This window comes from Symphalangus syndactylus, chromosome 21 (genome assembly GCF_028878055.3).
Source record: "Symphalangus syndactylus isolate Jambi chromosome 21, NHGRI_mSymSyn1-v2.1_pri, whole genome shotgun sequence".
NCBI lineage: Eukaryota > Metazoa > Chordata > Mammalia > Primates > Hylobatidae > Symphalangus > Symphalangus syndactylus.
Genome location: NC_072443.2, coordinates 82,931,757 through 82,957,295, shown reverse-complemented (window position 1 = coordinate 82,957,295; position 25,539 = coordinate 82,931,757). Strand labels below are relative to the sequence as shown.

The 25,539-nt window shown below is 39.4% G+C and overlaps 1 long non-coding RNA gene across 1 annotated transcript in view; it reads right to left on the bottom strand.

Annotated features, from left to right (window-relative positions):
- Positions 1 to 483: 483 nt before the first annotated feature.
- Positions 484 to 25,539, bottom strand: part of LOC134735503 (uncharacterized) — a 38,217-nt gene continuing 13,161 nt past the window's right edge. The window contains exons 2-3 of the long non-coding RNA XR_010118687.1: positions 3,531 to 3,612; positions 484 to 1,687 (exon numbers count right to left, since the gene is read on the bottom strand). This is a non-coding gene — a long non-coding RNA (uncharacterized lncRNA). The remainder of the gene's footprint in view (positions 1,688 to 3,530; positions 3,613 to 25,539) is intronic.

Sequence of the window (25,539 nt, the reverse complement as noted above, 5' to 3'; positions counted from 1 at the left end):
GTGAGACTCTGTCTCTAAAAATTATAATAATAATAATAAAGAGCATTCTAAGAGTGATTGCATAAGAATGTTATATATGCATGAATATAAGGTTAGTTTATATTTTCTCAAAAATTAATACAGAAATAAGGGATTGGCCTTATATTTTAGTTCTTACCAAATCTTTCATCACAGGACATGCACTCAAATTTTTTAATTTGAAGAGTGAATTGCTGAACCAGACTAACTTCAACAATGCTGGTTTAGGATAATGATGAGGGTCACCTAATTTTTTAAAAAATAAAAAGTGAAAGATAAGACAGATTTAGAAATTATTACTGGGTGTATAACCTCACAAATCCAAGAGTCAGATTATTTGTAAACAAAGTTTTGAAAGACCATTTTAGAAAGCAATTCAGAACTTTCATGTCAGCAGAGCAGACACTAGATAAACAACACTGCTGAATGAAACAAGTAAAAAGCTGGATTAAAAAGATAAAAGTGTCTGTTTAAGTGGTTTGCTGGGTTACAGTCGAAAGAAGGATTCTCCAGAGGCCAAGAATAGAAAATCAAGGTTCCTGGGAAACATTTTTCTGAGACTAGAGACCTTGAAACTTGGCACATACAGCTGCTCAGAGTGCACGCCAGAAGGTTGGGAGTGCAGAGGGGTGCTAATTTCATATTCCCACATAACATTGAAACCCAAACAGGCTATACCCTCCATGCAAGGAGAAACAAATCTAATGTACTGATGGGAACCAGAAGAAAACAGCTCTGGACAAAGGCAGGAAAAAAAAAACTCCCTGGAGAATTAGTTACCACAAACTAGACTTCACCTACCTGGGTTTGCAGTCTGAATTCTACTTGTATGATCCCAAAATACTTCCAGAATAAAATTTAATATAAAGTAGATCAGGGTAATTTAAAGTTGTGTTTTTTCATACATGGTACTACAATTTTTAAAAATCATTTATTTCTGTATTACACGGGTACACTTAGCTATCATATATTAAAATATATATAAAAGACATATGGACAATTATCAACAAATTCTACACATCCATCTGAATTAATAAGAAATCATAACACAGTTTTAAGGACAGCCAACCAAGGACAGCTACGATAGCAAAATGTTAAAAGCAGGATAATATAAAGAATGGCTTGTTTTAACTATTTGCTTAACTCTTTTATTTTAGTTTGGCTTTAACGTAAGAAAAATGAGATAAAGCTTTTAGGGCTATGTTGGAACAAGATGATATGATGTTCCTTGTTAGTTTGCTAAGTTAATGGCAATCAGTGACTTCCTATAATAATATTAAAATTGAAACTGATCAGAAATGATATTAGACTTCCCCTGGATGCCATGGGCCTAAGTCAAGTATTTAACACTGGGAAGATCTCAAAAGCCTTTACAAGATAAATAGGCAAGTCCAGGTGCAGTGGTTAACACTTGTAATTCCAGCACTTTGAGAAGCCAAAGTGGGAGGGCTGCTTCAGCCCAGGACTTTGAGACCAGCCTGGGCAATATAGAGAGACCCTGTCTCTACAAAAAAAAAAAAAAATGAATTAAAAATTAGCCACGTGCATGCACCTGTGGTCCCAGATACTTAGGAGGCTGAGATGGAAGGATCACTTGAGCCTGGGAGGTCAAGGCTGCAGCAGTGAGCCATGATCACACCACTGCGCTCCAGCCTGGATGACAGAGACTCTGTTTCAGAAAAAAAAAAAAAGATAAATAGCAAATAGGCAAGAGGAAAAGAAGTTAGATCCTGGTGAGTATTCAGGTCACCAGGGAAAAATAGTATAAAGGGAACAATTATCTTGACATATCCATGTTTCCCTCTGGCAATCAACCTCAGTCTTCCAGATGTTCAAATCTGCTTTATTTATTCAAAGGGAACCAGTGAATGCCACACAGCACATTATTTAAATAGCTGGGCTCCAAATTTCATCCAGATTGATTTTTTTCCTCTATCCTACTATTTGCCTGCCTTTCAACATTACTTTTCTGCGGACACTCCTCCTATACATAATATCAAGTAATTCATGCTTCACCATAAATGAAGCTATTGACAGAGGAGATGAGGGCAATGCTCATCAAAGCCTAAATAATTAGTGGCTGTATGATGGGAACGGGGCTTGGGAGTCAGGCTGGAACTATCATAAATTCAAAATCATGATGTCTCAGCATGATTCCCTTAAAACTATAACAGGTCTGCATAGTATTTCATTAAACATAAAGGCTCTTATTTGATAAACCAAAACTAATCTCATTTTTCTGATTAATGTCTTCAATAGGAAAAGCTGGAGCCCACTGTCTTAATTTATTTCTAAGGCAGTCTATAAAAAGCAGGAGGATGATTGTTCTCTAACTAAAATCAGACACCTAGCCACACTCACCAAAAATTGGTGAAAAGATTATACTTCACTGAAATTTAGAGAAGAACATAAAAAGAGTGTTCCTTGGAATAGAAAAAGAAGCATTTTGGAGAGAACATTTGTTGTCTGACTTCCAGCCTTTTAGCCTTCTGCCTTCTTAGCAGGACATCAAAGTTCTTAGTCATGAGGTTTGGCTGAAATTGAACCCTCTCAAAAATTTAAGGGTAGGCCCTAACTGGCTAATGTCAACCAGTAAGTCTTTCTCCCAGCCAGAGTGAATGGCTTTTTGGAGGAATTCTGGGAAAGGTGTGTTCTCTTTGGAACATGGAAGCTACAAAGAGAATACTTTCTCCTCTCTGCTAAAACAAAAGTGGGGCCGCTGTTCCTGCCACCAGCTTTGTGTGGCCACGATGGATGCCAATCTTTAAATGAAATTGATCATGGGAAAAACAATATGGAGCAACAAAAAGAAACTGGGCCTCTAGTGATGTGGTTGAGCCACTAGATCAATCTATACTTAAAGCCTGCCCTACCACTGAACTTTTCAGTTAAGTAAGCAGGTAAGTTCCTCTTATTGTCTAAGCTAGTCTAAGTTGATTTTTCTGCTACTAGTTAATTAATAATGGGGCTGGAACCATATGAAAAGATAGGCATCCTTTTAAAAAAACAGACTTGAATACAAGTATCCAGATTTCTCAGAGAGTCTCAGCTTACACAGTGTAAGGTATCTTACACAACAAGCAGCTGTGGCCTGGCTGTTCAGTAAAGTTAAATCTGTTACAGTAAAAAGATTTTTAACACTAACATGTAGAAAAATCTATTATTGCTAGCATAGTGGCAAATTTTAAAACACTTTACCATGAAAAGAAAGCTAAGGCTAACACCTCAGTTCATTCTTATGCATAGGCTGTGAAGAAAAAGCAAAAAAGAACAAGTGTATAATTTCCTCCATCATCTCCATGGCAATTTTCAGTCTCTGTCATGAAATGTTTAATCCAAGAACCTTGTTTGTTTGCTTGTTTGTTTTAAGGAGACAGATGGGAAATCACAGAGACACTCTTTGGACATCCAAGATAAAATAAATAACTCTTTTTCAGTTATCTGTTTTCCTACTGAATGCCACCAAAAAAATAATACATTAAGAGGCTTTGTGGCCAGGTATGATGGCTTACCTGTGCATTGGGAGGCCAAGGTGGGAGGATGGCTTGAGGCCAGGAGTTCAAGACCAGCCTGGGCAACATAGCGAGACCCTATCTATAAAAAAAATAAAAATTAAAAATCACCTGTGCATGGTGGCACACACCTGTCATCCCAGCTACTCAGAAGGGTGAGGTGGGAGGATCACTTGCGCCCAAGAGTTCAAGGTAAGCCATGCATGATCACACCACTGCACTCCAGCCTATGCTACAGAGCAAGACCCTGTCTTGAAAAAAAAAAAGAAGAAGAAGAAGAAGAGGCTTTTTGGTGTATGGTTGAGTTCTCAGTGTGTCCAGCCAGTGAGTCTACTCCCTGTCTTCCTTTCCTCCATCCATGTGATTACAACATTGGGCTCTTGGCAGCAAGTTTACAGGTCTCTGCTTACTGGCTTCAGCGTATTGGACCAGGAATGAATGAATGTCTATTCCATTAAGGCAAACAATCTCTTTTCTAGAAATCTGGATTTGGAACCAAGAGAGTGTCAAGTTCATTTGTCCCCTGTGGCTGGACCAGGGACATATAAAATCAGTAGGATTTAGTGGTCATTCTTAACCATGTAGACTGGAAATTTAAGAAATAAAGTCTTCAGTGATGTAAGAATTCAAATAACTAACAGTTATTGAGTGCTTGCTGAATAGCAGGCTCCATAAGGACTGGGTTAAGTCCTTTATACGCACTAACTGCTTAATGCTCAGAACCACCTATGAGGAAGCACTGTTATTATACTCGTTTTAGCGTTGAGTATACTGAGTGGTTAAGCAAATTATCCAAGGTCAGAGAACTAGTAAGTGTGAGAGCAAAGATTCAAATCCAGACTACTTGACTTCAGCCCATTTACTCTAAACCACCAACCCTCATCCCTGTTGCCATTTCGTGCCCAAGATTCAGATGTATCTCTCTCTTTGAATCGTATAAAACCATCCAGTATTTCTATAATAAAATTTCCCTTTTAGCTTTATATAAATTGGTTTCTGTTTCTTGCAAGCAAAATGTCTTAAGGAGCACATTACAGACAACTGGGGATCAACATTTATAGATCCCAGGAACTCCATAAACAGGGAGTAAATGGATAAATGAACACCACCAAGTCCCCTCTACAGTGGGCTACTGGGCATCTTAATTCACAACAACCTCAGACTCAGAGTCACTGAGCAATGCATCTTATTTGTGCCCTGTATGCAGCAGATGCTCTGTTCCTGGGCATTTTTGTAGTAGGTGGATGATTTCCTGGAACTGGAACATGTTCTTGAGAGGAAGAGCAAACAATGCCCTCCTCTGCAGTCTTGGCATTTTGAAGGACAGATGTAGGACTCAGTCAGTAATTAGAATCCAGGGGAAAATTGCATTGAGATTGAATTTTTGAAAAACGAAGCTATATTACTTATGGCAAGATTAACTCAAGGCTGAGAATCACCATTTTGAAGCCAACCAAATCTGAATTTGAACCCTAGCGACCTCCACCACTAGAATGGTGGTTACCAGAGGCTGGCAAGGGTAGTGGGGAAGGAATGACAAAGAGGAGTTGGTAATTGGGTACAAAAAATAGAGTGAAATAGAAAGAATAAGATATAATGTTCAGCAGCACAACAGCTAACACTAGAGCTAACAATTGTATATTTTGAAATAAGGAAGTAGATTTGTAATGTTCTCAACACAAAGAAATAAATGATAAATATTTGAGGTGATGTATACCCCAATTCCCCAGATTTGATTACTACATATTGTATGTTTGTATCAAAATATCACATAGACCCATAAATACGTAAAACTATTATGTATCCATGAAAATTAAAAATTAAATAAAATAAAGGCCAGGCATGGTGGCTCACGCCTATAATCCCAGCACTTTGGGAGGCCAAGGCGGGCAGATCACAAGGTCAGGAGATCGAGACCATCCTGGCCAACATGGTGAAACCCTGTCTCTACTAAAAATACAAAAATTAGCCAGGCATGGTGGTGCGTGCCTGTAATACCAGCTACTGGGGAGGCTGAGGCAGGAGAATTGCTTGAACCTGGGAGACGGAGAATACAGTGAGCCAAGATCATGCCACTGCACTCCAGCCTGGGTGACAGAGTGAAACTCTGTCTCAAAAAATAATAATAATAAAATAGGATACTATGGGAATTTTTAAAGCACCTCAAGAAAGTACAAAGAAGGGATGGGTGCAGGGACTGACACCTGTAATCCCAACACTTTGTGAGGCCTCAGGGGAAGGATCACTTGAAGCTGGGAGTTCAAGACCTGCCCAGGCAACATAGTGAAACCCTTATCTCTACAGAATTTTTTTTTAATTAGTTGGGCATAGTGGTGCACACCTGTAGTGCCAGCTACTCCCAGAGGCTAAGGTGGGAGGACCGCTTGACCCCAGAAGTTCAAGGCTATGATTGCACCACTGCACTCCAGCCTGGGTGATAGAGTAAGATCTTGACTAGGAAAAAAACACAAAACAGAAAGAAAGTACAAAGAAGGAAATATCAATTAACTATGTTTTGCACAGAATTAATTTTCATACCATCTTGGCCTGTTTGCTTGTTAGGCTAGTTGGTTCATGTTTTTTAAAATCACACAATGATGTTGATAAAAATGACACACATTTATTATTTTTTAAAAATCCAACCAATGCAGAAAAGAGGAGAGCTTATTTTAATGACCCAAATTCCACCACCCGGAAATTACTATTATTTGTATCAGGTGAACATTAATATGGAAAGTTGCTGCATACATACAGATAGTTGGCTACATAGATAAATTGTTTGATACATAGATTAGACAGATGAATAGAAATATTTTACTAAAATCAGATCTATGTTAGATGGTTTTAAAAAATATTAAATTTAATTCTAATTGACTTTAATTTTTAAAAAATAAGCTGAAGAGACACTAAGGGCATTATTTCTGAAATTTTTAACTTCTAATTTTCTTTGCTTAAGTCCTAGCTGATGCTTATGCAAATATTCCCATATGCTCACCCAACATCGGTGTCTCCTATACTTCAGAAGAAGGGAGACCCTTCAGATCATCCCATATTTTATTGTTGTGGTGGTGGTGGCAAAATATACATAACATAAAATTCATCATTTTAACCATGTTAAAGTGTACAATTTAGTGGCGTTTAGTACACTTACAATGTTGTGCAACAACCATCTCTATCTAGGTCCAAAACATTTCATGGCCTCAAAGGGAAATCCTATACCCATTAAGTATACATCTCCCCTTCTTCCTCCCTCCAGTCCCTGGCAACCACTAATCTGCCTTCAGTCTCTGTGGATTTGCCTGTTACGGGCATTTCATATCAATGGAATTCTACAACATGTAACCTTTTTTGTCTGGCTTCTTTTGCTTAGCATGCTTTTAAGGTTCATCCATGTAGTAGCATGCATCATACTTCATTCCTTTTTTGGCTAAATAATATTCCATTGCATGGATACACCACATTTTGTTGATCCATCTGTCAGGTGATGGACACTTGCGTTGTTTCCACCTTTTAGTTATTGTGAATAATGCTGCTATGAATGTTTACGTATAAAATTTTTTTGAAAGACCTGTTTTCAATTCTTTTGGTATAGCATATCTCAGAGATATTGCAGATTTGATTCCAGACACCAAAGTAAAGAGAATATCATAATAAAGTGAATCACAAACATTTTTTTGTTTCCCAATATATATAAAAGTTGTATTTACACTATCCAGTATTTTATTAAATGTGCAACAGCACTGTGTCTAAAATAATAATACACACACCTTAATTTAAAAATACTTTGGCCAGGCCCGGTGGCTCACGCCTGTAATCCCAGCACTTTGGGAGGCCAAGGTGGACAGATTGCTTGAACTCAAGAGTTTGAGACCAGCCTGGGCAACATGGTAAAACCCCGTCTCTACGAAAAGTAGCTAGGCATGGTGGCACACACCTGTGGTCCCAGCTACTGAGAGTGAGGAGGCCCAGGAGGTCAAGGCTGCAGTGAGCTGAGATCACACCACCGCATTCCAGCCTGGGTGAAAAAGTGAGACAGTCTCAAAAAAAAAAAAAAAAAAAAAAAGGCTAGGCGTGGTGGCTCATGCCTGTAGTCCCAGCACTTTGGGAGGCCAAGGCAGGCAGATCACCTATGGTCAGGAGTTTAAGACCAGCCTGGCTGGCCGGGTGCGGTAGCTCACGCTTGTAATCCCAGCACTTTGGGAGGCCGAGGCGGGCGGATCACGAGGTCAGGAGATCGAGACCACGGTGAAACCCCGTCTCTACTAAAAATACAAAAAAAAAAATTAGCCGGGCGTGGTGGCGGGTGCCTGTAGTCCCAGCTACTCGGAGAGGCTGAGGCAGGAGAATGGCGTGAACCCGGGAGGCGGAGCTTGCAGTGAGCTGAGATTGCGCCAGTGCACTCCAGCCTGGGCAACAGAGCGAGACTCTGTCTCAAAAAAAAAAAAAAAAAAAAAAAAGACCAGCCTGCCCATCGTGGTGAAACCTTGTCTCTACTAAAAATACAAAAATTAGCCGGGAGTGGTGGCACATGCCTGTAATCCCAGCTACATGGGAGGCTGAGGCAGGAGAATCACTTGAACTCGGGAGGCAGAGGTTGCAGTGAGCCGAGATCGCGCCATTGCACTTGAGCCTGGGCGACAAGAGCAAAACTCCATCTCAAAAAAAAAAACAAAAAACTTCATTTCTAAAAAATGCTAAGAAAAATCTGAGCCTTCGGGAAGTGGTAAAGGTGTAATCTTTCTGCTGGCGGAGTGTCTTGCATCAGTGCTGATGGCTGCTGAATGATAAGGCTGGTGGTTGCTGAAGGTTGTCATGGTTGTGGCAATGTCTTAAAACAACAGTGAAGTGTACTCCTCAAGAAAGATTTCTCAGTAGCATGCAACACTGTTTGATAGCGTTTTACCCACAGGAGAACTTCTTTCACATTTGGAGGAAATCCTCTCAAATCCTGCCACTTCCACCAACTATGTTTATGTAACACTCAAAATCCTTTGTTGTCATTTCAATGGTGTTCACAGTATCTTTACCAGGAGTCAATTCCATCTTAAGAAACCACTTTCTTTGCTCACCCAAGAAGTAACTCCTTGTCGGTTCAAACTTTATCAGATGGCAGCAATTCAGTCACATCCTCAGGCTCCACTTCCAATTCTAATTCTCTTGCTATTTCCACTGTATCTGCAGTTACTTCCTCCACTGAAGTCTTTATCCCCTCCAAATCGTTCCTGAGTGTTGGTATCAACTTCTCCCAAACTCCTGTTAATGTTGATATTTTGACCTCCTCCCCCAAATCACAAATGTTCTTAATGCTATCTAGTATGGTTGATCTTTTCCAGAAGGGTTTCAATTTACTCTGTCTAGATGCATCAAAGGAATCAGTATCTATGGCAGCTATAGTCTTACAAAATGTATTTCTTAAATAATAAGACTTGAAAGTTGAAATTATTTCTTGATCCATGGGCTGCAGAATGAATGTTGTGTTAGCAGACATGAGAACAACATTCATCTCCTTGTACATCTCCATCAGAGCTCCAGGTTCATTGTCAATGGGCAATAATATTTTGAAAGAAATCTTTTTTTCTTAGGTCTCAACAGTGGGCTTAAAATGTTGAGTAAATCATGCTGTAAACAGATGTGTGTCATCCAGGCTTTGATGTTCCATTTCTAGAGCACAGGCAGTTGATTACACATCATTCTCAAGGACCTAGGGTTTGGGGAATAGTCAACAAGTACTGGCTTCCACTTAAGTTACCAGCTGCATTACTTCCTAACAAGAGAGACAGCCTGTCCTTTGAAGCTTTGAAACCAGGCTTTGACGTCCCCTCTCTAGGTAGAAAAGTCCTAGCTGGGATATTCTTCCAATAGAAGGCTGTTTCATCTACATTGAAAATCTGAGGTTTAGTGTAGCCACCTCCATCAGTGATCTTGGCTAGACCTTTCTGGATAACTAGCTGCAGCTTCTCTATCAGCACTTTCTGCTTCACCTTGCACTTTTATGTTATGGAGACAGCTGCTGTCCTTAAACCTTATGAATCAACCACTACTTGCTTCATAGTTTTCTTCTGCACCTTGCTCACCTATCTTAGCCTTCATAGAATTGGAGATAATTGGACCCGGCGCAGTGGCTCATGCCTGTAATCCCAGCACTTTGGGAGGCCAAGGCGGGTGGATCACTTGAGGCCAGGAGTTTGAGACCAGCCTAGCCAACATGGCAAAACCCTGTCTCTACTAAAAAAATACAAAAAATTAGCCAGGCATGGGGGCACACACCTGTAATCACAGCCACTCAGGTGGCTGAGACACGAGAATTGCTTAAAACCAGGAGGCAGAGGTTACAGTGAACCAAGATTGTGCCACAGCCCTCCAGCCTGGGGCAACAGAGCAGAACTCTGCCTCAAAAAAAAAAAGAAGAGAATTGGGGCCTTGCTCTGGATTAGGCTTTGGCTTAAGGGAATGTCGTGACTTTTTGATCTTCTATCCAGACCGAACTTTCTCCCTATCAGCACTGTTCACTGCAGTAGCACTTTTAATTTCCTTCAACAACTTTTCCTTTGCAGTCTCAATCTGGCAAACTGTTTGGCACAAGAGGCCTAGCTTTTAGCCTATCTCAGCTTTTTCTTTTTTTTGTTTGTTTGTTTGTTTTTCCTTGAGACAAGGTCTCACTCTGTCACCCAGCCTAGAGGGCAGAGGTACGATCATAGTTCACTGCTGTCCTGAACTCATGGGCTCAAGTGACCCTCCTGCATTAGACTCTAGTAGCTAGGACCACAGGCACACGCCACCATATCCAGCTAATTTTTAAATTTTTTGTAGAGTTGGGATCTCGCTAGGTTTCCCAGGCTGGTCTCAAACTCTTGGCCTCAAGTGATCCCCCCACGTTGGCTTTCCAAAGCACTAGGATTACAGGCATGAGCCACTGTGCTTGACCTGTCTCAGCTTTTGACATGTCTTCTTCACTAAGCTTAATCATTTCTAGCTTTTAATTCAAAGTAAGAGACACGCAACTCTCCCTTTCACTTAGACAGTTAGAGGCCACTATCGGGTTATTAACTGGCCTAATTTCAATATTGTTGTGTCTCAGGGAATAGGGATATTCAAAGAGAGAGAGAGGGAGAGAGAGACGGAGGAATGGCTTGTCAGTGGAGTAGTCAGAACACACACATTTATTGATTAAATTTGCCGCCTGATGTGGGCAGTTTGTGGAACCCCAAACAATTACAATAGTAATAGGCATGATTACAGGCATGAGCTACCGTGCCCAGCCACACTGCACATTTTTACACCCTTACTGTGGAAGTTAGAATAATGGCCCCCAAAGATATCGACATCCTAATCCCTGGAACATGTGAACATGTTACCTTACATGGCAAAAGGGACTTTGCAGATGTGATTAAGGATCTTCAGATGGGAGATGACCCTGGATTATTCAGGTAGGCCCAGTGTAATCACAAGTGTTCTTATTAAGAAAGAGGCAGGCAGGTGAAAGAGAGAGGGAGATGTGATGAGAGAAACAGACGTTGAAGTGATGCAAAGCCGTAAGCTAAGGAATTCAGGCAGCTTCTAGAAGCTAGAAAAAGTAAGGAAATACGATCTCCTCTCTAAAGCCTCCAGAAGGAGTGCAGCCTCACCACACCTTGATTCTAGCTCACTAAGACTGGTTTTGGACCTCCAGAACTGTGAGATAATGTTTATAGTTTTTAAGCCATTAAATTTGTGATAATTTATTACAGCAGCAGTAAGAAATGTACAGACAGACCTGATGGTCAGATGTTAAATTTCCTTTGAATGTAATCATTTAAAAAATGAGAGGGTCGGGGGTCAGAGGACAGGGGCGTCTTTTCTTACTAGTCTTTTTACAAGCTCAAGAAAGCTAAGCTGGCCTAGTGCCGTGGCTCACGCCTACAATCCCAACACTTCGGGAAGCCAAAACAGGAGGATCACTTGAGTCCAAGAGTTTGAGACCAGACTGGGCAACATACAGAGACCCTGTCTCTACACAAAAATTAAAAATTAGCTGGCTGTGGAGGCTTATGCCTATAGACCTAGCTACTCAGGAGGCTGAGGTGAGAGAATTGCTTGAGCCCAGGAAGTGGAGGCTGCAATGATCTGTGACTGCACCACTGCACTCCAGCCTGGGCAGTGAAGTGAGACCCTGTCTCAAAAAGAAAAAAAAAGAAAAAAGAAAGCTAAACATGGTTTGGCTCTTGTGAAAGTATTAAAAAAAAAAAAAAGCAATGACAGAATGGTACAATATGCAATTTAACCATTCTAAGAGGTCAGGGCAACTTCTGATAATACTAAGGAATGACGTTAAAGAGGAACTTGAGCTTTCATTAAAAACTCTATCACTATTCCATCAGTGATTATCATTTCATTAATTCTTACCACTTTTCTAATAGGAAAATTAAACGTCATTTAAGCCTAAAAATTTTACAAAGAACTGTTGTAAGTATAACCCACAAAAAATCTACACACAACCCTACCATGTGGTTCAGTTTGGACACAAAATCACATTCAAAGAAACGGCAAACCAATAGAAAAGCACAGGTGAGAACAACTCAAATCTTGATGTAAATGTTGAAGAAAATTGTAAGGGGGAATATTCACTCTTAATAGATAACTTCTTGAAAATTATTTTGGGACTTCTGTCTTTCTGAATTGTTGCAGTAGCTCTCCCCAAAATTCCCCTTTCTTTCTTTCCCAAAAATAGTCCTGAACATCCAGCTATAACACCTCTCTGGTCTCACTCCCTGTCCCCTCCAAGCCTCAACTCTTTAACACATAGGTACATGATTCCGAAGTAGGGGCCAGGGATGCTGCTAAACATCCAACAATACACAGGCCAGCCCCAAGCCAACGTACTGTTTGTACAAAATGTAAGAGTATTGAAATGTGGATCAACTGAAGTTCTCCATCTCTTGATTATGTTTACAACACAGGTAGTTCCCTGGGTAAGGAGTCAACAAGACTCCACCCCTACAAATGAGAGGAGGGGACTGGGCGCGGTGGCTCACACCTGTAATCTCAGCACTTTGGGAGGCCAAGGCCGGCAGATCACGAGGTCAGGAAATCGAGACCATCCTGGCTAACACGGTGAAACCTCGTCTCTACTAAAAATACAAAAAATTCGCTGGGCGTGGTGGCGGGCGCCTGTAGTCCCAGCTACTTGGGAGGCTGAGGCAGGAGAATGGTGTGAACCCGGGAGGCGGATCTTGCAGTGAGCCGAGATTGCGCCACTGCACTCCAGCCTGAGCGATAGAGCGAGAATCCGTCTCAAAAAATAAAAAGTAAAAAGAGAGGAGGGAAAACACTTGCAATCTCTTATGATTTGACAAATTTTCTTTTATTCCTGTGCCATCAGAATTAAATACAATAACATACAGAAAGTGCCCAGCATAGTTGCTCAAACCATGGGTGCTAAAGGGTGCTCAAAAAATACTAGCTCTTTTTTTTTGAGACGGAGTCTCGCTGTCGCCCAGGCTGGAGTGCAGTGGCGCAATCTCGGCTCACTGCAAGCTCCGCCTCCCGGGTTCACGCCATTCTCCTGCCTCAGCCTCTCGGAGTAGCTGGGACTACAGGCGCCCGCCACCACGCCCGGCTAATTTTTTGTATTTTTTAGTAGAGATGGGGTTTCACTGTGGTCTCGATCTCCTGACCTCGTGATCCGCCCGCCTCGGCCTCCCAAAGTGCTGGGATTACAAGCGTGAGCCACCGCGCCCGGCCACTCCTTCTTTTTTGTAGAAGGGAATGAAGAATCAATTTAATCTTAATATGGTGTCCCTAAAATAATCGCATCTCTCCCTACTATCACCTCCCACCCCATAGCTGCGTCAAAAAGTCTTGAATATTTAAATTATAAAAACTGTTCACCTGCTGTAAGGGAGTAGTACATTCCCCAGGAGAATTAGATTCTGGAAATAAGAACGTCAGAGAAACAGCAAGGAGGATTATCGAAATCCAGCATTTGACTGCTGAATAGCAAAGGCCTCAATTAATATGTTTTGATACTCAAAACAAACAAAACTTTTGTCAAGTAGCATTCACAAGGAGTAAGCAAGGAAATTACCTCTACCTGTTTTCAAAAATGCCTCATTTTTACTGTGATGATTGTGAAGCCCTTTGCATTTTGGTTATAAAATTTCAATTTCTCAGCACATGTCTTTTAAATTGTAGTATAATATAAATAACAACATTTACCATTTTGGCCATTTTTAGGTGTACAATTTGTTGGCATTAAATACATTCACTTTGTTGTACAACTGTCACCATCGTCAATCTCCAGAACTTTTTCATCTTGCAAATCTGAAACTCTACCCATCAACCACAATAATTCCCCATTTCTCCCTTTCCCCAGTCCCTGGTAACCACCATTCTACTTTCTGTTTCTATGAAACTGACTACTCTAGGTATCTAAAATAAATGGAATTATAAACCATTTGTCCTTTTGTGACTGGAAGATTTCACTTATCATGATGTCTTCAGGGTTCACTCATTTTGTAGCATGCATCAGGATTTATTTCCTTCTTAACACTGAATAACATTCTATTGTACGCATATAGCACATTTTGTTTTTCCTTTGCCAATGGACGTTTGGGTTGCTTCTACCTTTTGGCTATTGTGAATAATGCTGCTATAAACATGGACAGAGCATGTATCATTTTTAAATGCTCAAGTCACGATGTCAAAATATTAACTCGTCCATATTTACTTTAGTTTTCTACATGCATAACACGGAATTCAAATTTTACTTTTACTGGCCTGTGAAAATATACAAGTTAAGATTTCTGAAACAAAATTAAGCAACAACTAATTACATTATTATTATGATTATTACTATAAAGGTTAACAGCATGGTGCTCTTTGGTCAGCCTAGCAAAGTACAACTCTAGGCAAGGAACTTCATCTTCCAGTCATCGTTTTTATTATTTATGAGTAAGTACGATGCACCAGATGTGGCAGTAGGCACTTCATATGTATTAACTCATGAAATGCTCATAGCAACTCTATGAGAGACATACCATTTTCATCCCCACTGTCCTTAGCCTAGCAGCTGAGGGTAGGTAGTTGAGCCGGATTGCCTAGCTCTTCCACTTACTAGCTATGGGACCTTAGTCAAGTTAATTAACTGTATTAATTTCCTCAAGTGTAAAATAGAAATGATAGTATCAATTTCTGAGTGCTGTTACAAGCATTAAGTGAGATGATGTATGTGAACTCTTGGGACCCTACATGTAGTTAGTATTCATAAATATTGCATATTAATGTTTGCATCTACTTTTCACTCAGTACATTCCTGATGCATTTCTTCCCCATCCCTAATGGTCATATCTGAAGAGTAAGCTCAGAATTTGCAAACTAATGTTAATATCAGCTTAAACCAAACAAAATGTATTAAGTCAACTTTCTGAATTATGTGAAAATAGTATAACGGCTACATAAAAATCACATTCCAAGTTCGAGTAAAATGCTTTGATGTTACCATCCAGTTCTTTTTCCTAGTATGGATAATGACTGAACTGAAATTTCAGGGACTTCCACTTGAGATCAAGGTCTTCATCAACCTTGCAGGTTGGCTTGGACAAGTCACATTACTACTCTGAGGCTCATTTTTCTCCTGAACAGAGCAAGGGCATAGGACTCAGATCTTTACATATGGGTTCGAGTCTCCTGAGTGAGTAAGCTACTATTTGAGAAAGAGTATCTACTCCAGCAAACGAGCAATCCCTAGAAGGCTTCTGTCCAGGGTTAACTCTTTTTTTTTTTTTTTAATCCTCCCACTCCCCAGACAGAGTCCCACTCTGTCACCCAGGCTGGAGTGTGGTGGCAGGATCTTGGCTCACTACAACTTCTGCCTGCCAGGTTCAAGTGATTCTCATGCCTCAGCCTCTGAGTAGCTGAGATTACAGGCATGTGCCACCACACCTGGCTAATTTTTCTATTTTTAGTAGAGATAGGGTTTCACCAAGTTGGCCAGGCTGGCCTTGCACTCCTGACCCTAAAGTGATCTGCCTGCCTTGGCCTCCCAAATTGTTGGGATTACAGGCATGAGCCACTGCACCTGGCTCAGAGTTAGCTCTTGATCAAACCTATCAACTGCTTTCTGTATCTTCACCGTTAGGAAGGAAGGAGCTGGAATATTGAAGTTTTGCTGACCAGAAGACCATGCACATAGCCTATGACTTTGCAATTTCTAGGTTTTTGCATGTGCTGTTTTATCCACGTGGCATCTCTTCCCTTCCTGATGGAAATGTTATCCACACTTCAAGGCTCAGCTCAAATACCATGTTCTGCCACGAAATCTCCTAGGGTCTGGCCGATTGGAAGGTGTTTCCCTCTTTAGTTCCGACAGCATTGCTTTAAGCTTCCTCCTTGTTCTTTACTGTATACTTCTTTGCCTGATTTGCATACCTATGTCTAGAAACCTTACCTCTTTCATGTCTGGAATCCTCAGAGTGTGGATGTGGCATGTTCTAGATGCCAACAAACACTGATTGGTTGGACGTAGACTCCAGCATCCACCTGTAGATGACACCTGTGAGATTAAGTCTGATAATTCAATGCATATGCCTTGTTTGTGTCACCCACACCAACCCTCAGAGAAGACACTGTTGAATATATTTATCTAAGCAGATTATTTGTTTTGCCTCACCTTGACACTATCTAAATCTTCTTGGTCAGAAAATGTGAGAATGAGAAACCCAGAAAATGGAATTGGAGCATTTAATTTTTTCTGTATAGAAAAAGCTTCTTTGTATGCTTGATTTGATGCTGTCCTTAATGACCTAATGGAAGGGAAAACCAGCTTCAGCTGGAATGACTTCAGCAGTTTGCTGTGAAGTTTCCAGGAGATAAACAGTCAAAAAACAGATGATTTCAAAAGCCACGATGGATAATCTCAACGGCCACTAAACTGGACCAAATCTCATCACAAATAAACAACTTTGGGTAGGAATAATGGTTGGAAATACACAAACATGGACCAATACCAATGTGAAACTTCTGTTAAGATAAAGTGGATGGTCTTTTGGAATTATCAGAGCTATTTTTTAAAGTTCACAAGGCTATGGATTAAGAATAAAGTATTAAAGAATTGGCAAGATGTAAAATCCATGGGCTGGTGTTGTCCGGAACTAAGGAGTTGACCTTAAATGTTGAAAGGGGAAAGCCCTCGGCTCACCTTGGAGAACTGAGTGATGCATGATGTTAAAGGTAGAGAAGCCACATGCAATCAAAGACTAGAATCATCAGAGTCAGTATAAACAAAGATGTTAATAGGCAAGCAATAGTTGCCATGAATAATTAAATCCAGGATTGGCTGAAGCCAGACTGTAAGTAATTCCCTGATGTAAAACCAAACTCACTGAATAAGCTCAAGGGATGTTCCCCATGTGTTAAATGGAAACCACAGTCCCAAGATTCTGGATCTTGCTCTTGGAAAAAGAAAAAGATGGCTATATTTCTGATGTTGTTGCCAGAGAGTCCTGCCCACTTGCTCAGTGATTGAGATGCCCAGTCTTTCCTTTTCTCTCAAATAAAAATCATATCAACACACAATTGTATTTACTTTAAAACTAATGCAACATATTTTACAGAAAACATTTGTGATTGTGTTAAGGGACACAGAGATGGTTTTAAGACTGGTCCCTTACTTTAGTAATAATTACAGTAAAGCATGATGAATACAATAATAGAAAAAGAATAGATGTGCTCCAATCCAATGTACCCTGAGGCCTCTAACTTCGTTCTTCTTTGTTTTGGCAATTCTAGTTTACTTGCATCTACATGTAATTTTAAAATCTGTTTTGTTAACACATTTCAAAAGAAGAAATATATGCAGCCAACAAGCATATGAAAAAAAAAGCTCAACATCACTGATCATTAGAGAAATGCAAATCAAAACCACAATGAGATACCATCTAACATCAGTCAAAATGGCTACTATTAAAAAGTCAAAAAATAACAGATGCTGGCAAGGTTGTGGAGAAAAAGAAACGCTTATACACTGTTGGTGGGAATGTGAATTACTTCAGCCATTGTGGAAGACAGTGTGGTGATTCCTCCAAGACCTAAAGACAGAAATGCCATTCAACCCAGCAATCCCGTTTCTGGGTATATACCCAAAGGAATATAAATCATTTTAGTATAAAGACACATGCACATGTGTGTTTATTGCAGCACTATTCACAATAGCAAAGACAAGTAATCAATCTAAGTACCCATCAATGATAGACTAGATAAAATGTGGTACATATGCACCATAGAATACTATGCAGCCATAAAGAAGAATGAGATCATCTCTTTTGCAGGGACATGGATGCAGCTGGAGGCCACTATCCTTAGCAAACTAACACAGGAACAAAAAAAACAAACACTGCATGTTCTCACTCATAAGTAGGAACTAAATGATGAGAACACATGGACACAGCAAGAGGAACAACACACACTGGGGCCTTTCAGAGAGTGGAGGGTGGGAGGAAGGAGAGGATCAGGAAAAATAACTAATGGATACTAGGCTTAATTCTTGGGTGATGAAATAATATGTACAACAAACCCCCATGACACAAGTTTACCTATATAACAAACCAGCACATGTACTCCTGAACTTAAAAGAAACTATTTTGTCCATAAAAACTCAATTTTTTAAAATTTAATTTAATTTAATTTTTTTTTTTTGAGACGGAGTCTCGTTCTGTCATCCAGGCTGGAGTGCAGTGGCACGATCTCAGCTCACGGCAACCTCCACCTCCTGGGTTCAAGACATTGATGTGCAATTGTCCCTTTTTGTATTATCTTTATCTAGTTTGGTATCAGGGTAATATTAACCTCAGAAAATAAGTTGAGAGGTATTTCCTCTTCTGTTTTCTGGGATACATTATATAAAATTGAGGTTAATTTTTCTTCAAGTGTTTCACAGAATTCTCCAATGACGCCATCTTGGCCTGAAGATTTATTTCACAAGAGATTTTCAATTATGAACTCAATTTCTTTAATACTTACAGGGTTATTCAGATTGTCTGTTTCATATTGGTTGAGTTTTGGTAGTTTGTGGCTTTTGAGGATGTGGTTCATTTCCTCTGAGGTGTTGAATGTGTGATGATAAAGTTGTTAATAGTATTCTCTATGTTTTCAATGGCTACAAGAGCTATAGTGATAGCTTTTCCATTTCTGACGTTGGAGATTTCTTTCTCATCTGTTTTTATTTTGGTAAGTTTTACCAGAGGTTTGTCCATTTTGTTGATTTTTTTCTTAAGGATTAGGTTTTCTTTTCACTGATTTTTCTCTATTATTTTCTATTTCATTGATGTCTGCTCTTTTCTTTGTTATTTTATTTCTTCTGCTTGCTTTGAGTTTATTTTGCTCCTCTTTTTCTAATTTCTTGAAGTAGGAATGTAGTTTATTAATTTTTATTTTTTCTTTTCTTTCCTTTTTTTTTTGAGATGGAGTATTGCTCTGTTTCTCAGGTTGGAGTGCAGTGGCACGATCTCATCTCACTGCAATCTGTACCTTTCAGGTTAAAGCGATTCTCCTGCCTCAGCCTCCCGAGTAGCTGAGATTACAGGCGCCCACCACCACGCCCAGCTAATTTTTGTATTTTTAGTAGACGTGGGGTTTCACCATGTTGGCCAGGCTGCTCTCCAACCCCCAACCTCAAGCGATCTGCCCACCTCTGTCTCCCACAGTGCTGGGATTACAAGGCATAAGCAACCACACCTGGCCTGTAGTTCACGGATTTTAAACGCACCCATCTGAACTGAGTTTCTTATATGCGGCGTACAATTGGGTCACATTTTCTTATACACTCTACCAGTCTGTCTTTTTATTAGTGTATTTAGATCACTTACATTTAAGATAATTTTTGTCACATAAATCTGCCATTTTATTGGGTTTTTAAATTTTGTTTCCTCTAGATTTCACTTCACTTCTTCTGTTTTGATCTTTCCTCATTTATAATATAAGCATTAGTGCTATAAATTTCCCTCTCAGTCCTGCTTTAAGCTGCATTCCACAAATTTTGATAAGTTGTGATGTCATTTTCATTGAGTTTAAAGTATTTTTAAATTTCCTTTGAGACTTTCTTTTTGATTGATGGATTATTTAGAAGTATGTTAATTTCCACATTTTAGAGATTTTCCTATTGTTTTTCTATAATTGATTTCTAGTTTGATTCTGTTAAGATCACAGAATACACTTTGTATAATTTCAGTTATTTTACGTTTGTTGAGGTTTGCTTTATAGCCAGGATATGGCCTATCTTGACCAATGTCCCATGGATGGTTGTTGTTTTCTATGTATGTCAATTAGGCCTTGTTGGTGATTGTGTTGTTTAAATAGCATGTATAGTATGTGCCAGGAGGGGACATAATCATGGATTTGTCTATTTCTCCTTTCAGCTCCATCAATTTTTATTTCATGTGTTTTGAGGTTCGGTTGTTTGATTCATACACATTTAGGACCATTATGTCTTCCTGATGAATTCATTCTGTTTTCATGCTGTAATGTCTCTGTCTCTAGTAATTTTCTTTTTCTGAAACCTACTTTATCAGATATTAATACAGACACTTCTACTATTACTGATTGTTTGCATGGTATAGCTTTTCCTGTCCTTTTACTTTCAATCTACCTACGTTGTTGATTTGAACTGAGTTTTTTTTTTATTTAATCAACTTTTTTTGAGGCTGGGTCTTGCTATGTTGCCCAGGCTGATCTTGACCTCCTGGGTTCAAGCAATCATCCGACCTTGGCCTCCCAAAGGGCTGAGATTACAGGCCCAAGCCACCATACCTAGACTAAACTGAGTTTCTTATATGCAGCATACAGTTGGGTCACATTTTCTTATACACTCTATCAATCTGTCTTTTTATTAGTGTTTTTAGACCATTTCCATTTAAGGTAATTGTTATGTTCTCACATGTATCTGTCATTTTATTTTTTTTTAATTATTTAATGTTAATTTTAAGTTCAGAGATACATGTGCAGGTTTGTTATATAGGTAAACGTATGTCATGGGGGAGTATTGTGCAGATTATTTCATCACCTAGGAATTAAGCCTAGTATCCATTAGTTACTTTTCCTCATCCTTTCTGTCCTCCCACCCTCTAAAGACCCCCATGTGTGTTGTTCCCCTCTATGTGTCCATGTGTTCTCATCTTACAAGTGAGAATATGCAATATTTGGTTTTCTGTTCCTGTGTTAGTTTGCTAAGGATAGTGGCCTCCAGCTGCATCCGTGTCCCTGCAAAAGACATGATATCATTCTTTTTTAAGACTACATAGTATTCCATGGTATATGTACCACATGTTCTTTATCCAGTCTATTATTGATGGGCACTTAGGTTGATTCCATATCTGTGCTATTGTAAATACTGCTGCAGTGAACATACACATGCATGTGTCTTTATAATAAAATGATTTCATTCCTGTGGGTATATACCCAGAAATGGAATTGCTGGGTTGAATGGCATTTCTGTCTTTAGGTCTTGGAGGAATCACCACACCGTCTTCCACAATGGCTGAAGTAATTTACATTCCCACCAACAGTGTATAAGCATTTCTTTTTCTCCACAACCTTGCCAGCATCTATTATTTTTTGACTTTTTAATAGTACCCATTCTGACCGGTGTTAGATAATCTCTCACTGTGGTTTTGATTTGCATTTCTCTAATGATCAGTGATGTTAAGCTTTTTTTCACATGCTTGTTAGCTGCATATATGTCTTCTTTTGGGAAGTGTCTCTTCATGTTCTTTGCCACTTTTTAATGGGGTCATTTGTTTCTTGTAAATTTGTTTAAGTTCCTTATAGATGCTGGAGATTAGACCTTTGTCAGATGGATAGTTTGCAAAAATTTTCTCCCATTCTGTAGATTGTTTAATCTGTTGGTAGTTTATTTTGCCATGCAGAAGCTCTTTAGTTTAATTAGATCCCATTTGTCAATTTTTGCTTTTGTTGCAATTGCTTTTGGCATCTTCGTCATGAAACCTTTGCCTATGCCTATGTCCTGAATGGTATTGCCTAGGTTGTCTCCAGGTTTTTATAGTTCAGAGTCTTATATTTATATCTTTAATCCATCTCAAATAGATTTTTATATATGGTGTAAGGAAGGAGTCCAGTTTCAATCCTCTGCACGTGGCTAGTCAGTTATCCCAGTACCATTTATTGAAAAGGGAATCATTTTCCCATTGCTTGTTTGTCTCAGGATTGTTAAAGATCAGATAATGGTAGGTGTGCAATCTTATTTCTGTTTTCTCTATTCTGTTCCGTTGGTTTATGTGTCTGTTCTTGTACCAGTACCATGTTGTTTTGATTACTGTAGCCCTGTAGCATAGTTTGAAGTCAGGTAGTATGATGCCTCCAGCTTTGTTCTTTTTGCTTAAGATTTTCTTGGCTATTCAGGCTCTTTTTTGGTTCCATATGAATTTTAAAATAGTTCATTTCTAGTTCTGTGAAGAATGTCAAGGGTAGTTTAATGGGAATACAATTAGTGGGACCTATAAATTGCTTTGGGCAGTATGGCCATTTTAACAATATTGAGTTTTCCTATCCATGAACGTGGAATGTTTTTCCATTTGTTGGTATCATCTCTGATTTCTTTGAGCGGTGGTTTGTAGTTCTCCTTGTAGAAATCTTTCAGCTCCCTGGTTAGGTGTACTTCTAGTTATTTTATTTGTTTTGTGGCATTTGTGAATGGTAGTTTATTCATGATTTGGCTCTCAGCTTGACTGTTGTTGGTGGATAGGAATGCCAGCAATTTTTGCACATTTATTTTGTATCCTAAGACTTTGCTGAAGTTGCTCATCAGATTAAGGGGCTTTTGGGTTGAGACAATGGGTTTTCTAGGTATAGGATCATGTCATCTGCAAACATAGTTTGACTTCCTCTCTTCTATTTGAATACCTTTTCTTTCTTTCTCTTGTCTGATTGCCCTGGCCAGAACTTCCAACACTATGTTGAATAGGAGTGGTGAAAGAGGGCATCCTTATCTTGTGCTGGTTTTCAAGGGGGAATGCTTCCAAGTTTTACCCATTCAGTATGATGTTGGCTGTGAGTTTGCCATAGATGGATGTTATTATTTTGAGGTATGGTCCTTCAATACCTAGTAGATTGAGAGTTTTTAACATGAAGTGATGTTGAATTTTATTGAAATCCTTTTCTCCATCTATTGAGATAATAATGTGGTTTTTGTCTTTAGTTCTGTTTATGTGATGAATCACATTTATTGATTTGCATATGTTGAACGAACTTTTCATCCCAGGGTTGAAACCTACTTGGTAGATAAGCTTTTTGCTGTGCTGTTGGATTTGGTTTGTCAGTATTTTGTTGAGGATTTTTGCATTGATGTTCATCAAGGATATTGGCCTGAAGTTTTCTTTTCTTTTTTTTCTTTCTTTTTTTTTTTTTTTTTTGTTATTGTAGCTCTACCAGTTTTTGGTATCAGGATAATGCTGGCATCATAGAATGAGTTAGGGACAAGTCTCTCCTTTTCAATTTTTTGGAATAGTTTCAGTAGGAATGGTACCAGCTTCTTCTTGTACATCTGGTAGAGTTCAGCTGTAAATCCACCTAGTCCTGGGTTTTTTTTGGTTGGTAGGCTATTTATTACTGCCTCAATGTCAGAACTCATTATTGGTCTGTTCAGGGATTTAATTTCTTCCTGGTTCATTCTTGGGCAGCTGTATGTATCCACAATTTATCAATTTCCCTAGATTTTCTAGTTCATGTGCATAGAGGTGTTTATAATATTCTCTGATGGTTGTTTATATTTCTGTGGCATCAGTAATCTCCCTTATCATTTCTGATTGTGTTTATTTGAATCTTCTCCCTTTTCTTGTTTATTAGGCTAGCTAGTGGTGTATCTATTTTATTAATTTTTTCAAAAAATGAGCTCCTGGATTCATTGATCTTTTGAATGGCTTTTTTAATGTCTCAATCCACTTCAGTTCAGCTCTGATTTTGTTATTTCTTGTCTTCTGCTAGCTCTTGGATTTCTTTGCTCTTGTTTCTCTAGTTCTTTTAGTTGTCATGTTAGATTATTAACTTGAGATCTTTCTGACATTTTGATGTGGACATTTAGTGCTATAAATTTTCCTGTTAACACTGCTTTAGCTGTATCCCAGAGATTCTGATATGTTGTATCTTTGTTCTCATTAGTCTCAAAGAGCTTTTCAGTTTCTGCCTTAATTTTGTTATCTGTCCAAAAGTCATTCAGGAGCAGGTTATGCAATTTCCATGTAATTGTGTGGCTTTGGATGAATTTCTTAGTCTTGATTTCTAATTTGATTGCACAGTGGTCCAACAGAAACTAGGATTGCAACCTCTGCTTTTTTCTGTTTTCCATTTGCTTGGTAAATTTTCCTCCATCTCTTTATTTTGAGCCTATGTGTGTCATTGCATGTGAGATGGGTCTCATGAAGACAGCATGCTAATGGGTCTTGGTTTTTTTTTTTTTTTGAGATGGAGTCTTGCTCTGTCCCCCAGGCTGGATTGCAGTGGCATGATCTCAGCTCACTGCAACCTCCACCTCCCAGCTTTAAGCAATTCTCTTGCCTCAGCCTCCCGAGTAGCTGGGACTACAGGCATATGCCACCACAGCCAGCTAATTTTTTGTATTTTTAGTAGAAACAGGATTTCACCCTGTTGGCCAGGCTGGTCTCAAACTCCTGACCTCAGGTGATCAGCACGTCTCGGCCTCTCAAAGTGCTGGGATTACAGGCATGAGCCACTGTGCCCAGCCAGGTCCTGGTTCTTTATCCAGATTGCCATTCTGTGTCTTTTAATTGGGGCATTTGGCCCATTTACATTTAAGGTTAGTATTGATATTCATGGATTTGATCCTGCCATCATGATGTTAGCTGGTTATTTTGCAGACTTGTTTATGTGGTTGCTTTATAGTGTACTTCAATGTCTTTTTGTAGTGGCTGGTAACAATCTTTCCTTTCCATAATTAGTGCTGCCTTCAGAAGTCTTGTAAGGCAGGTCTGGTGGTAATGAATTTTCTCAACATTTGCTTGTCTGAAAAGGATCTCATTTCTCCTTTGTCTATGAAGCTTAGTTTGGCCAGATACGAAATTCTGGGTTGGAATTTCTTTTCTTTAAGAATGTTGAATACTGGCCCTCAATCTTTTCTGGCTCATAGGGATTCCACTGAGAGGCCCACTGTTAGTCTGTTGGGCTTCCCTTTATAGGTGACCAGGCCTTTCTCTCTTGCTGCCCTTAACATTTTTTCTTTTATTTCAACCTTGGAGAATCTGATGATTATGTGTCTCAGGGTTGATCTTCTCACAGAGTGCCTTACTGGGGTTTTCTGCATTTCCTGAACTTGAATGTTGGCCTTTCTAATGAGGCTGGGGAAGTTCTCATGAATGATATCCTGAAATACCTTTGCCAAATTACTTCCACTCTCCCCATCTCTTTCAGGTATACCAATTAGTCATGGATTTGGTCTCTTTACATAATCCCATATTTCTTGGAGGTTTTATTCATTCCTTTTCATTCTTTTTTCTCTGTTCTTGTCTGCCTGTCTTATTTCAGAAAAACTACCTTTTTTTATTTTTCTGAGACTGAGTCCCAGTCTGTCGCCCAGGCTGGAGTACAGTGGCGCAATCTTGGCTCACTGAAACCTCCGTCTCCCTGGTTCAAGCGATTCTCCTGCTTCGGCCTCCCAAGTAGCTGGGATTACAGGCACCCACCATCATGTTTGGCTAGTTTTTGTATTTTTTGTAGAGATGAGGTTTCACCATGTTAGCCAGGCTGCTCTCAAACTCCTGACCTCAAGTGATCTGCCCTCCTTGGCCTCCCAAAGTGCTGGGATTACAGGTATGAGCCACCACACCTAGCCAAGAAAATCAGTCTTTAAACTCTGAGATTCTTTCCTCTGCTTGGTTTATTCTTCTATTAATACTTGAGATTGCATTATGAAATTCTTGTATTGTGTTTTTCAGCTCTGCTGGGTTCATTATGTTCTTCTCTGTATTGGCTATTTTGTCTGGTAGCTCCTGCAATGTTTTATCGTGATTTT